Source organism: Diceros bicornis, chromosome 9 (genome assembly GCF_020826845.1).
Source record: "Diceros bicornis minor isolate mBicDic1 chromosome 9, mDicBic1.mat.cur, whole genome shotgun sequence".
In the NCBI taxonomy this organism is placed as follows: domain Eukaryota; kingdom Metazoa; phylum Chordata; class Mammalia; order Perissodactyla; family Rhinocerotidae; genus Diceros; species Diceros bicornis.
The window spans coordinates 23381864-23397640 of NC_080748.1; the positions used below are offsets into that span (position 1 = coordinate 23381864).

Consider the following 15777-nt stretch of genomic DNA (forward strand, 5'->3'; position numbering starts at 1 on the left):
GGCATTCCTATTAAAGTTTGGTTTTATTGTTACAAAACTAGTTTATAACTTCTTATTCCATTGTAGAATTTCAACAATTGTGATCTATCCATTGATGTAAGCAATAATTGTAAAATCACGAGATGGTGCTGAGCGAGCATCCTCCTCTTCATTTACATGTGAAATGTAGGCTGAAGTACATAAGTGTTGCTAGAGGTTGCTTAGAAGACTTAAACAGCATGGCTTTTGAGATGGTGGGTGGGGACAAATGATAGTAATAACTACCTAACTATATTTTTGTATTAGAAATGAAACTTCTTTATTCCTCTACTTTCCAGATCTTTTCTGGGGGGAGGGTGAGGGTGTTCTAAATTAGAAAACCAGAGGCTATAGATATCTTTCCTAACCTCCACTATAACATTGGGTCCTTAAAATGGAGTATTTGTCCATCAGAGAAAATGTACATGCAGTCTGATGGTAAACTAAGACCTGTAATTTGTGCTGGAGTCACGTAACATTAAAAGACGGCTTCAGGCAGTGTGGCTAAAGGTGATCAAGTCCTAACTTCTGTTTTGCTTTTGTTGGTTTTAAACATTATGGGATTTAAAGCAGGATAGATTGGATAGCGAACATTAAAACTGAAACTCAGACTTTTGCCCCTTAGATTCACCAAAATAAATCAGTTAGAATCACACACAAAAAAAGTGTCCTAAATTTGTGACTTTAAATTGTTTTACTCTCTGCTCTAAATTTTCAGCAGTTATCAAATAAAAAACTTTTTTAAAAAGTCAGAATAAATCAGATTTATTCATTCAACAACAATATATAAGAAACAACAAATTTGAGAAGGCAATTAGGCAAGTGTCCTCTGCCCCAGAGTTCACTACCCGTGGGAAAACAAGCCACGCAGACTGTGACCCCTCAGTTCATCCTGAGAGGTGCCTGTTTGGCACTTGTGTTGTATTACATTCTTGATACAAAAGAGGGCAGTAGAGTCCTGCTTATGATAGGCATTTGTTGAAATCAAACGTGGGCATATGTTAACTTTGTTTATACTTTGGTTTTTTAGAAATTGAGACTACGGTGTTAATCATACTTTTAATTTTTCTTCTCTTTCTTGAATTTGCTTACATTTTGAGGAAATTGGTTTATAGGTGACATATTTTCCAAGGGTCCTTGGAAATTTTTACTGTTTAATTGGACAGTTCCACATTTTAAAAAAAGGTTAAACCTTTTCAGTAATTCAAACTAACAACCAGAAGTGAATAACTCATTTTAAATGTTTTAATCTATAACCTGAATGAGTTTAGCACAACAGAAAATGCATTCGTATCATCCGTAAAAGCAATATTCGTATTCTTTTTTCTCCCTACTAGTTTTATTTTCCCAAACCATTTTGCCTTATGGTTGCTGACTCTTTGACAAGTGAGAAAAACGGATTATTTACAAAGAGGCAAAGTCATTTCTCTACCAGGCACTTATCCATAGAATCCAGGCGTTTATAGAGTAAATTAATCCTGTGTAGGTAAGAACTGAGTGGAATTTGAGCAATGAAAAATAGCACTTTCTGAAACTTTTGTTTCTTCCATTGTGAACAATGAAATCATATTATGATTTAGTTCTGCTTCAGTGTAATTCATAAAGAAAAGACACATAACGTGAAACAAGCATGTCCTAGGTAGGTTGAGTCTTGAATAAAATCTTTAAAAAGGTAGATTAAATTGCATGTGTCATAACAGGTTCATATCATACCTGCTTCTCAGTTTTCAGCTACTTGACCACTTCATTCTCAAGAAGGAAAATTTTAGTAGTAGGGATCACATCTCAGATTCATTCTTTACCAGAATCAGTTACTATAATATGTGTTATGAAAATTTTTTGTCATAGGGCTTTTATGTACAAATGGTCACAATCACCAAAGTTAAATATTTTTAGAACATTTTTCTTCATAGTATATGTACAGGAGTATTTTAATGTTTTGATGCTTACTGTATTTAACTCAAATAGTAATTTTTACTTAACTAAAGAGATTTAAGAACTAATTCTGTATATGTTTGTTTTTAATCAACATTAATTTTTAAAATTTATCCAGTTTTTTTTCTTTGTGGGGGGTGTGTATGTGTGTGTGTGTGTGTGTAAGTGTGCATGTAAAGGGCATTATGCCCAAATAGGTCGGAACAGCTGGATCAAAACAATTAGTTGAAACTTAACATGGCTAAATGTTAAGTATGTATATTTAAAAATTCATGAAAGAAAACCTGGATTGGCAACAAATTGTTTGAAAAAGAATTGGAAAGTTTGTTGGCCAAAAATATTAGGAGGCTTTTTAAGAGAAAACTGTTGCAATCTCAGAGAACATTAATGTAATTCTAGTGGCAAGTCTATGACCCTGGTAAACAGATCTGCAGTGTTGCGTTTCCTTTTGGATGCTACATTTTGAGAGAGAATCCTACCAATAGACTATAATTCAAAAGCAGGTGACCAAAATAACACAGTATTTGGAAATAATTGAGATCTTCAGAGGGTGATCATGTAGTGTAGTGAACAGACTTACTAAGTGAATGAGTAGAAGTAGCAGAGTGGCCAGTTGGCTCAGCCCAGTGAAAGAACCTTCTAGCAAAGAGATGGTTAGCCGTGGAATGGACTGGGTTACTGCTGGAAATGGTTAAGCTCAGTGATTCACAGCTTGAAGTCTGGCGTTAGGTCGATCTTGGTTCTGATCCAGGGCCTGCCACTTACTTTCTGTATTGTTGTTGAGACTCTCTGCTTCATTTTTCTCATTTGTGAAATGGAAATAATAGTATTTTCCTCCTAGGATTATCGTGACTACTAATAAGATCATGTATGTAGAGCGTTAGACCCAGTCCCTGACACAGTAATCACTCACCAAAGCTTAAGAGATTCATTTGTGGTATTTAAGCCAGAGACGGGCAGCCATGCCACCTTTGGGCAGAGAGTCTTAATTTGGGAAGATAGTGAGACCAGATGATCTTCCCTGTTGTATAATTCTGTGTTTAGTCACAATATTGAAAACTAAAGGTATAGTTGTAATACATTAAGGTATCTATCATTTAGAAATGCCCATTTTTTAAAAACATATTTTCAGTTGGCATTGAGGCTATTTATTCGTCTAGTATGATGACTCTGTGTCAGTTACCAGGAATATGGTGGCGAGCAAGGTAAAGACTCTTTTTCTTGAATTTACATTCTTCTTGGGGAGACAGAAGAGTTTGAATGAGAAAATGAGATTCTCATTAGAATTTGTGATATATATAACACTTTGTTGGCTAAATAAACACCCATTCCCAACCTTCTCCCTTACTTTCCACCGCTGTAGAGATGGGAAGAGCTAGGTGCTTGCTTCCTCAGCTTGCTGGCTAGCATCTAGGGGTAGCCATATGATGTGGTTCTGGCCAGTGTGATACAAGTGGAAGTCTACTGGGGGGAATTCTGGAAAATCATTTGCTTTTCTGATTAAAAAAAAAAAAGGAGCAGGTATATTTAGCACCTCTGCCTCCTCTCTTCTTCGCTGACTTGAACTTGAATGGGTAATTCAAGTTCAAGTCATAGCAGCAGCCATCTTGGAACTATAAAGCAACAAACCAACATTCTGAAGGAAGATGGAAAGATGGAAGGCACCTGGGTTTCTATGATGGGGGAACCACTGAAGTGGCCTTGTAGTTCCTTTCTCCAGACTTCTTTTCATGTGAGATAATTAAATATTTCAGTTACTTAAGCCACTGTTAGTTGAATGTTTTCTTGCAGATAAAAGCATTCCTAAGAAATTCAGTATTGGATTAACCTACATTAATTTGGGAAGGATGGATATTTTTTACGGTTTTAATATTCTGTATCCAGGAAAATAAGTCATACTGCTTTTATGTCTTATTTTATGTCCTTTTATAATCTTTTATTGTTTTTTTTTTAAATTTAGATCCTGTGCATTTATTTTGAGACATATTTAGATTCCTATGTCAAATTTATCCTATGCATTTATTAATTATAGCTACTAGAGTAGGATTTTTTTCCCAATTCTAATTAGTTTTTGGTAGTATAGAGAAAGGAATCAGTTCTTTTTATATATACCATATTTGTTCACCTTAATAAACTCCTACTAATTTTAATTAGCTGTTATGTTATAGGTACTCTGATTTTCTAGGTATACCACTCTGAAAATAAAGATAACTATACACCTTTCAATATTTTTATTGCTTGTTTTATTTTTTAAATTTTAATGCATTAGCCTTACTGTTCAAAACAATGTCGAATGATAGTAGTGATATAGAATATTCTTTTCTTATTTCTGATTTTAGTGGAAATGTTGGTACTTAACCAGTAAGTATATTTGCTGTTAAGTTTTGGTAATTTTCATATTTAAGCATTTTTTTATCTCTTGGAATTTTATTAAAAATAATTACTTAATTTTATAAAATGGTTTTTGGCATTGACCTATACAATATGTTGATTAATGAAAGTGATAGATTTTTTTCTATATTATTGGAAAAAAGTTTACTTTGTCATAATTTCTTGCCTGTAACTTTTATTCTTTTTTTTTTTTTTTGTGACGAAGATCAGCCCTGAGCTAACATCCGTGCCAATCCTCCTCTTTTTGCTGAGGAAGACTGGCTCTGAGCTAACATCCATGCCGATCTTCCTCCACTTTATGTGGGACACCACCACAGCATGGCCTGACAAGTGGAGCGTCGGTGCACGCCTGGGATCTGAACCCCGGGCCACCAGCAGCGGAGCATGCGCACTTAACTGCTGTGCCACGGGCCCGGCCCCTGTAACTTTTATTCTTGAAACAAAGAGGACTGTAGAGTTCTATTTATATACAATTCATTAATTATGTTCCACCCATCTCCAAAAGGGATTTGAGTTTCTTTACAATAAAATATTTAAAATACTAAAATAGAGTAACATCAAAAATTGTATGGGGGGGAGGAAAGTATGTTTATTCAAAACCTGGATTAATAATAATTACAGCAATTAAACATTAAGTTAATTCTGAGTTTTCTTGGAGCTGTAGCAAAAAAGGAAATATGGATATATAATTTTCATTTTATAAAAGGAAATAGCTCCATTCTTTAGGAAACAAATTTTTCCCAGTTTTCATCGCATGGCTCTTTATAGGTGAAACAAAACACATCTTCAATAAAAATTTAATATAACATGAAGAAACTTGCATCTTTTTTTATATGATAAAAAATCAAGTGTGAGAAGGGTGGTCTTTAAACCAGTAACTCAATAAATAATAATTGTTCATATTTGGTGTACACACCACTGATTGGACGTGCAGTCTTTGGCACTGTCCAGTAGAAATGATGGTGGTGATGTTCTGTATTTCTGCAGTCCAACATGGTAGACCCTAGCACATGTGGCTGTTGAGCCCTTGAAATGTAGTTTGTGTGTCTGAGGCACTGAGTTTTCAACTTTATTTTTAATTAATTTAAATGTAAATTGTGACATATGGCTTTTCACTACTGTATTGGACAGCACAGCAGGTGACACTAGGTTTTCATAATAATGACAAATAATTTGTTTTCACTCAGTTTTCTTGTTCATTTGTATTGTATGCCTTCTCTGCCAACCCTTAAGTTCATGGATTATCCAGTGTGACCTTTTGGCAGTGTTTCTAATATTTCAGACTAACCTCAAAGATGAAAAACTATCATTCACATTGAAATGCTTAATTATTTGAATCTTCTGTTAAATATTCTCCAAATGAAAGTGAAGTCAGTCTGAAGAACTAAGGAAAATAGTTCTCAAAGAGCTTTTAAGTATTTGTGTATGTGTGTATTTATTTTATCAGCTCACCTCTGAGAACATACCTGTTCTGCTATCGTTTTTTTTCCCCTGAGAAGAAATCATTTTTCACATGGAACAGCTCAGGTTTTAATGCAAAGTTGTCTCACATAGATTATTTATAAGTCCCACAGAGAGGTGTTTGCAGTAATTGTTTCAAACATCCAAAAAATCAAATGGAAGGCAGTAAAATGCAATCACAGCTTCATACTGGTAATGTTGAATTATCACATCTTTACTGATGGTTACATTCGTTTTCATCTTTATTTGTATTTTAAAGCCAAGATACTAAAACTTACTCCAAGTAATACTACTTTCATTTTTCTTGAACTTTATATTATGAAATATTTCAACACATCAACTCATAGACAGTGTCATCTTGTTGATCTCCCTGCATACTTACCCCCTGCCCATTGATTATTTTGCATTGTCTCCAACATCATATTATTTCATTTTTAAATATCTCAGCATGTGCTAAAATGTAATGGTAATTTTTCTAAACATAATGCTACCACCTTCAAAATTAAGAGTTCCTTAATATTATGAAATAGTCAATGTTCTGATTTTACCTTATTATCCCATATATTTATAAAATTGTTTGCCAGAGATGAAATAAATTCCATATATTGATTTGTTTCTTAAATTTCCTTTAATTTGAAGGTTCCTTCTCTTCCTCCTCTTTTTCTTACCCTCTCTAGCTCCAGCTCTGGATCTCAGTTTCTTTTCCTTTATAGTGTGTTTATTGAAGAAAGCGGTCGTCTGTTCCATAGTTTCCCAGAGTCTGGATTTTGGTGATTCATCCCTGTGGGTTTGTTTAACGTGTTTAACTGTCTCCTGTAGTTCCTATAAATTGGTAGTTAGTGCTAGAGGCTTCATCAGATTAAGATTTGATTATTTTGGGGGCAAAACTACTCTTAAGTGGTGGTATGTTCTTCTGTCAGGAGAACATGACATCTATCTGATTGTCTCTCGATGTGATAGTGCTATTATAAATTAAGTTGTAAATGATTATAAATCATCTCCTAGGTCTATTACAAACTGAGTTTCTAGACTATCATGCCAGAGTATAAACAACACAGATCTTTACCTATCCCATCCCTACTGAGACCATTTTAACTAGGAAAGCTTTGAGAGAAGGTAGTGTCTCTCATATCCGCTTTTCTTTTACAAGGAGTTCTGATTTTGAGGGACACTCCTAGGACGAGACTACCAGATTGAGTTAGCTGAAAAAATGGAGGTAACTGAACAAATTGACCTATAAGTGGGTTGTTCAGTGTTTTTTATTTGAACTTTAAAAAATATTTGCCCCCTCCCCTCCAGTGATTTTAGTCTTGACATGATTATTATTGGACTCTTTATTCCTTAGAGTAATTACAAAACATTTAGTTGTTGCCTGAGGCCACTCCTTATATCTGATAGTAAGGTCAGATTATCAACCTTGAGGAGGAGAAATTCTTTTCATTTGACATGTTTTTAATGCATGCCCTGTGCCAGGTACTGAAGAGTTTGTTTTTTTTCTTTTTTGGTGAGGAAGATTGTCCCTAAGCTAACATCCGTTGCCAACCTTCCTCTTTTTCTTTTGCTTAGCAAGATTAGCCCTGAACTAACATCTGTGCCCATCTTCCTCCACTTTGTATATGGGACGCCACCACAGCATGGCTTGATGAGCAGTGTGTAGGTCTGCGCCCGGGATCTGAACCTGCGAACCCTGGGCCACCGAAGTGGAGTGCGTGACCTTAACCACTATGCCACTGGGCTGGCCCCTATTTTTATTCATCTTTAATAGTGGTAAAAAACGATATAAAATTTACCGTCCTAACCATCTTTAAGTGGTGTCAACTATATTTATGTGGTTATGTAAAAGATCTCTAGAACCCTTTTCTTCTTGAAAAACTGGAACTCTATACCCATGGAACAACAACTCCCCATTTTCTCTCTCCACAGTTCCTGGCAACCACCATTCTATTTTGCGTTCCCATGATTTTGACCAGTCTAGATATAGAAGTGGAGTTGTGCACTCTTTGTCCTTTTGTGACTGACTTCTTTCACTTAGCATAATGTCCTCAAGGTTCACCTGTGTTGTAGCATGTGACAGAATTTACTTATGTTTAAAGGCTGAATATTCCATTGTATGTATATACCACATTTTCTTTAACCATTTGTCTGTCGATGGATGTTTGGGCTGCTTCTACCTTTTGGCTATTGTGACTAATGCTCCAGTGAATGTGGATGTGCAAATATCTGTTTGAAATCTTGCTTCCAGTTTTTTGGACATATACCCAGAAGTAGGATTGCTGGATCATACAGTAATTCTATTTTTAGTTTTTTGGTGAACCTTCATACCATTTTCCGTAGCAGGTTTGCCATTTTACAATCTGACCAGCAGCGCACAAGTGTTCTCTACATCCTCACCAACATTTGTTATTATTATTATTTTTTAAGTAATGGCCATCCTAATGGGTGTGAGGTGATCTCTCATTGTGATTTTGGTTTGCATTTCTCTAATGATTAGTGAAGTCGAGCATCTTTTCATGTGCTTGTTGGCCATTTATTTATGTCTTTGGAGAAATGTTTATTTATGTCCTTTGCCCATTTTTAAATTGTTACTTGTTTTTTTGTTATTGAGCTGTAGAATTTATTTATATATTCTGAATGTTAACCTCTAGCAAATATATGATTTGCAGTTATTTTTTCCCATTCTGTAGATTTATTGATTGTTTCCTTTGATGTGCATAAGTTTTTACTTTTGATGTAGTTGCATTGTGTTGCTTGTGCTTTTGGTGTCATCCAAGAAATCATTGCCAAATCCAATGTCATGAAGCTTTTCTGCTATGGTTCTTATAGGAGTTTTATGGTTTTAGGTCTTAAGGTGTAGGTCTTTAATCTGTTTTAAGTTAATGTTTGTATATGGTGTAAAGTAAGGGTCCAACTTTATCGTTTTGCATGTGGATATCCAGTTTTCCTGCCACCATTTGTTGAAGAGACTGCCCTTTCCCCATTGGGTGCTCTTGGCACCCTCATTGAAGATAGTTAACCGTGTACACGAGGGTTATTTTTAGGCTCTCTATTGTGTTCCATTGGTCTATATGTCTGTCTACGCTAGTCCACACTATTTTGATTACTATGGTTTTACAAGATGTTTTGAAATCAGGAAGTGTGAGGCCTCCAACTTTGTTCTTTTTCAATATTGTTTTGGTGATTTAGAGTCCCTTGAGATTCCATATGAATTTTAGGATAGTTTTTTTTCTGCAAAAAGGATAGTCTATTTCTGCAAAAAATGCCTTTGGGATTTTGATAGGGATTGCATTGAAGCTATAGATTGCTTTGGATAGTTTGAAACTTTAACAGTATTAAGTCTTCTAATCCATGAGCATGAGATCTTTCCATTTACTTGTGTGTTCTTTAATTTCTTTCAGCAAAGTTTTGTAATTTTCAGTATGTAGATCTTTTGCCTCCTTGGTCAAGTTTACTTCTGTAGTATTTTATTTTTTTGATGCTTTTGGAAATGGGATTGTTTTCTTAATTTCTTTCTCAGATTGTTCATTGTTAGTGTATAAAAATGCAACTGATTTTCATGTGTTGATTTTGTGTCCTGCAACTTTGCTGAGTTCATTTATTCTAATAGTTTTTTTGTATGTGGAACTTTTAGGGTTTTCTACATATAAGATCGTGGCATCTGCAAAAAGACATAATTTTACTTCTTTTTTTCTAATTTGGATGCCGTTTATTTCTTTTTCTTGCCTAATTGCCCCTGCTAGGAGTTCCAGTACCATGCTGAATAGCAGGCACTGAATGTTTTGAGGAATACGATATGGTACCTTCCCTCAGGAAGTTTACTGATTTAGGGGAGGAGACATATATCTGATTGAATGTTGAGCAGTGCTTAGGTAGAGGTATGGACCAAGAATATTAGAGGACAGAAGAGGGAATATTAGAACACAAAGAGTCATGGAAGGCTTCACGCATGAGGTGACACCTGAGTTCAATTTGGAATTCTGAGTAGAATTTGGACTTTTGAAGAAGAGCGTGAGGCTGAGCTGAAGTCTTGAAGATACCACCTATCTGGTCTAACCCCCTACATTTTCAGACAAGCAATCTGAGAGGCAGAAGTTAGTAGAAAAGCTGGGATAAATCCCAGGTCTGTCACTTCTGTAATGTTCTGTGAGCTCAGCTGGTCTATCTTTCTTCCTCCTTGTTGAGTGATACATTTCCTGATTAAAAGATTGGGTACACTGATTGTAATCCGTTAATGATTTATCAGAGGTCTCACATTCCTTCCCGTTCTAGGCAATACTTGAAACAAAGTACATCTGGTACTTAAATTAGATTTTCGTTATCTTTAGTTTGAAAAGTTGCACTGTACTGAAGCACTTCATATATTTTGAAATATCAAAATCTAAAGAAAATTATCATATATATGTATGAAAGACGGCTACTTCAAGATGTGGAAAAATGAAAGTTGAGTTAAATGGAACTGAATTAAGACAAGCAAACACCAAATGAAATATTAGCATCAAGTAACTATTTGAAAGCTCAAATAAAGTGATTAGAAAAATACGACACCAACAATTAAATGGGTAAAGTCCATGAATAAATAAATCTTAAGAAAGGAAATATGGCTATTAAATAAAAGTGGAAAAATATTCTCTTTAAGAATAAGATAAATGTGAAGGAAACCCTCAATGAGTTATCGTTAAGTTATTGTTTTTAATGTAATTGTAGTAGTAAATTGCTGATTAGGATGTGGTGAAATGGTACTCTCACATAATGTTTATAACAGATGATCCTTTGGTGATTTAATTTAGTAATGTGTTAAAAGCTATAAACATTTTGTAACTTTTAAGCTAATAATTGTACTTCTACAAAGTAATGTACTTTAAGAGGTATTTAAGATAAACTAACAGCTGACTTTTATTGAGCACTTACTACTTGGCAGGCCCTGCTCTAAGCACTTGCCATCTATTAACTCACTTAATCCTCACCATGGCCTTTGAGATAAATAAGCTTTATTAGATGAGGAAACTGAGTCAGAGCAAGGATGGACAGCTTGCCCCAGGTGGTAAATGACAGAGATGAGATTCAAACCCCAGGTAGTCCAGCTTGAAAGCCAGTGCTCCAACCACTATACTAATCTGCTTCTCTGTTATGCACACGTGTGTGGGTATATGAAGGAATATCTAGGACTGTGATATTTATTAATTAAATAGCAAAAATTTAGAAGCCACTTACAGTGTTACAAGTGTTATCAGTGAGTAAAGTATGGCCTGTTTTTTCTTTATAGACCATTATGTGGCCTTTAAAAATGGTGATTATGAGTAGTATGAGTCCACATGAAAGATAATTATGATATAACTTTAAGTGGGAAAAACTTGTAGGAATGTAAGGCTATAAGATATCCATATGGTTATATAGATATAACTAAATAACAACGTCCATAGTACTCTGAACCAAGTACTATTCTAAACACTGTGTATTGCCTCATTTAATCCTTACAGAAACTTTGTGAGTAGGTATTATTACTATTCTCATTTTACACATGAGGAACCTGAGCTACAGACAGAGATCAAGGTCTCACAACAGTAAATGGAGAGCCAGGATTTGAACTCAGGCAGTCCAGCTCCAGAGTCTACATGTTGAACCAATTATATAAACAAGTTCCAGAAGAGATCAAAATGAAAATAATGATACTGTTTGCAAGGTGGAATTATAGAAGAGGTGATATTATCCTATATACTCCAAAAAGATTTTGCTTTCCTTTGCAATCACACCCAATAAAGCAAAACTAGAAAATTACCCTTCTAGAATGCAACTCTTTTAGGCAAATTTCTTTAGGCTACTTCCTTCAGGTTCCCTTTTGCCCTTTTCCATCTCCTCCCTGAAAGCCACTGTAGTGTAGCACTCCCTAATAATTCAGAATAGAATTATTTTAAATGTAGTATGAGTGGATTTCACTGGTAAAGATTATTAAGATTGACTGTAAAGTTAGGAGAATTTCCAAACTACCTATCCTTGAAACATTGTTCACATGGCTTCCAGGGGGCCACATCTCCTGGACTTCCATTTACCTCAACAGTTCTTTCCCCGTGTCCTTATTTTTCTTTGCATCTCTCTTCCTGAATTCTAAATGCTGAATGCCTCAGGGTTCAGTGCTTGGTACTCATCCCACTATATCCAGCCCTATGAACTTGGCTACCATCCATATGCTGATGACTCCCAAGTCAACACCTGTGGTATAAAGTGCTCTTCTGTGCTGTGGACTTGAATAGCCGATTGCCTCCTTGACATTTCCACTTGGACCTATAATAGTTACTTCAGACTTAACAAGTCCAAAACAGATATTTGATCCCTTTCTCCCTATCTCAAATTGGATAGCACCACCATTTATTTACCTAGCTGCTCTCCTATCTACCTGGAACAGCCTTACTCCAGATCTTTACTTGCTCAGTCATAAACTCTTTCAGGTTCTACTCAAGTACGATCTCTTCAAAGAGGTACATCCTGAACATTTGTTCTAAGTAAGCGTCCACTCCTGCCATTCTCTATTCTCTTACCCTGCTTTATTTTCTTTGTAGTTTTTGTAGTTCTCTGATACTGCTCATTTAATTTTTTAGTTGTGTATCACCTGTTTCCCTCACTAGACTATAAGCTTTATCAAGGCTGAGATGACTGCTTTGTTCAGTACCAAAGTGCCTGGCACATAGTAGGTATCAATAAAAACTTGTCGAATGTTGGTTAAATGAATGAATCTCATTATCTTCTCAGTAGTTCAGTATACCATTAACTGGCTTAAACTTCTTAGGTCAAATGATTTCTCAATTTGTCTATTTGGATTCCATTTTATGCCTGTGTGTAGGATTCTCCCACCAGCCTGCACTTGCCCTAGCCTATTTTCTTGTGTTATGAGAGGTTCGGGGATTAGATCGGAGACGTAAAAGACACTTTCCACTCCAAACAAATGGACTGAAGGTATATTTTATTATATAGAGGATAGTAAAGGCGATAGTCTGCAAACAGATCCAAATAGGTCAAATATTAAGAGGGAAAAAACATCAGCCCGACTGGAAAGGGAAAACACCCACATCGGCTGAAGAGAAATGACACAAATCAACCAGAAAGAGAAACACCAGGTTGACCGAAAAGAGAACACATCAAATCAATTACTTCATATCAAATCAATTACTTACAACATCCACGCCCCACTGCCGGGAGAGCCCTGTCAGTCGATGCGGATGGGCAAGGATCACACGTCCTGGGCAAGGTGTCCCTTCCACAGGTGGAACTCTCACCGGGTCTCAGTTTCCAGCAGTTTTTATACCATCAGTAATTTTCAGAGTAAGCAATTACAGAGTTTGCAGAGCAAGCATTTAGTGTTTCCATGCACAAAATGGTTATCAGTGGCGTACGTGCACTGAGCCCCCTGGCTAACGTCCCAGCCCAGTAGTTGTGTACGTGCATTGTTCTCTTTGGTTATTGTCCCAGCCTGGCACAGATGGCCAGTCCATCCCGTGCTACGACGCTCCAAGAGCCTTGAAATGTTACAACTTGCAACTCTCTCTGTGGGGGAAGGGCCAGTTCCCACCACACAGAAAGCAGCTTGGTATTTCTGTTTGTGCTGGTGGCTGTAGGTCAATGGAGCGGCCAAACATGGCTGTACTCATGTCAAGACACTTGAGACCTATTTCTTTTTTCCTTTCTCCTTGCCTTTCTTCATCTGTCACTGTTTCACCCTTTTTTGCCCTAATTCTGGATTTTTTTGAGAATTCTGGGCATCACTGGAGTATCCCGACTCCTATGGTGACTTGCAGCGTGCTTTCTTTTTTGTGTTTTATTTTTCTTTGCAAAGATATGACTCTTATGCCATCTCCCACTTCCTCCTCATCTAATTATATGCAAGGATCTTTTGTTTTTTTCCTAGATATTGGAACACTGTATTTAAACACTGTTTGAATTTTCACAGAAACTTCAAAGCTGTTCTGTACCCTACATTGCATTTTACATAGATGTCTCCAACCTGTTTTCCTATTGTTTCTTCTCATAAATCTACCTTTGAAAATTATTTTCTCACAACTACTGGTTTCGCGTGTCCAGCTGACATTCAATGAAGCTGGGATGACAGGAACCATATCACTTGAAGAAAAATAAGTAGGTGGTGGTCGTAGTTTGAATAACACCCCCCCCCACCCCCAATATATCCAGGTCCTGATCTCCGAACCTGTGAATGTTACCTTTTATGCAAAAAAAACGACTTTGCAGATATGACTACATTAAGGATTTTGAGATGAGAAAATCTGGGCAGGTGCTAATATAACCACATGTATCCTTGTAGGAGGGAGGCAGGGGGAGATTTGACACACAGAAGGGAAGTCAGTGTAACCATGAAGGCAGAGATTGAAGTTATGCAGCCATAAGCCAAGGAATGCCAACAGCCACCAGAAGCTGGAAGAGGCAAAGAATGGATTCTCCTCTGGCACCTCCAGAGGGAGTGTGGCTCTGCAGGGGTCTTGATTTTGGCCCATGATACTGATTTCAGATTTTTGGCCTCTAGTATTGTGGAAGAATAAATTTCTGTTGTTTTAAGCCATTAACTTTGTGATAGTGTGTTACCATAGCTGCAGGAAACTAATACAGATTTGGTACCTGGAAGTGGAGTGCTGCTGTAACGTATACCTAAAAATGTGTAAGTATGTTTGCAATTGGAAAATAGGTAGAGGCTGGAAAAATTTTGAAGAGCATGATAATAATAAAAGCTTAGATTGTAATAGACTTGGTAAAGAAGTAGGACATTAAAGGCAAAACTGGTGAGGGCTCAGAAGGGACTGAGCACAGTGGTGAAAGCCTATATCATCTTAGAGAATACATATATCATCATAAACATTGTTAGTAAAAATTTGAATTTTAAAGGCGCTACTAAGGGCTCAGAAAAAAATGAGGAATGTGTTTTTGGAAACTGGAGGAAAGGGAATATTTATTATATGGTAGGAACAAACATAAGAATTACTGCAAATCATAAGACAATGGAATGTCTTTAAATTACTGAAAAGAAAAAAAAACTCAGTCTGGAATTCTATACCCAACAAATGTTGCTTTGAAAAGTGAAGAAAAATAAAAGACATTTCAAGCAAACAAAAGCTGAGAATATTCATTGCCATGAAATCTGTTCTACAAGAAATATTAAATGAAGATCTTTAGTCTGAAAGAAAATGATAGCAGTCAGAAACTTGGATCTACACAAAGGAATAAAAAAGGCCTGAAATGGAAAATTTGTGGCTAAATATAAAAGATATATATATTTAAAAAAAAATTTAGGGCCTGCCCCAGTGGCCTAGTGGTTAAGTTCGGGTGCTCCACTTTGGCTGCCTGGGTTTGGTTCCCAGGCGCCAACCTACACCACTTATCTGTCAGTGACCATGCTGTGGCGGTGGCTCACATACAAAAAGAGGAAGATTGGCAGCAGATGTTAGCTCAGGGCAAATCTTCCTCAGCAAAAAAATAAAAAAATTCTTTTAAAGATAAATGACTGTTTAAAGCAAGATTAATAACAGTGTATTGATGTGTTTACATAACATGTAGAAGTAAAAAGTATGACAAAACTATCACAAAGGATGAGATGGGAGAAATGATGACATAGTGTTGCAAGAATATGGGAAGTGGTATACTAGCATTTGAAGTAGATTCTGACAACTTAAAGAGGAATATTGCAAATTCTAGTGTAACCAAAAATGAAACAAAACTGTATGGATAATAAGTCAATAGACAAAGGTAAAATGCTATAAAAATAGTCAATTCCAAAAGAAGTCTGTAAAAGAGGGAAAAGGACAAATAGAAAACAGCATAATGGTAGATTTAAACCCGGTGATATTAAATATTACATTAAATATAAATGGTTTAAATACCCCAGTTAAAATTCAGTGATTGTCAAACTGGATAAAAAAGAGATACAAAAGATGAACTTTCTATATAAAGACAAGATAGTTAAAAGTGAAAAGATGAAAA

At 36.0% G+C, this 15777-nt stretch overlaps 1 pseudogene; it reads right to left on the reverse strand.

The window, feature by feature from the left end:
• Positions 1-15777, reverse strand: part of LOC131410148 (serine/threonine-protein phosphatase 4 regulatory subunit 2-like) — a 156108-nt pseudogene that overhangs the window by 103771 nt on the left and 36560 nt on the right.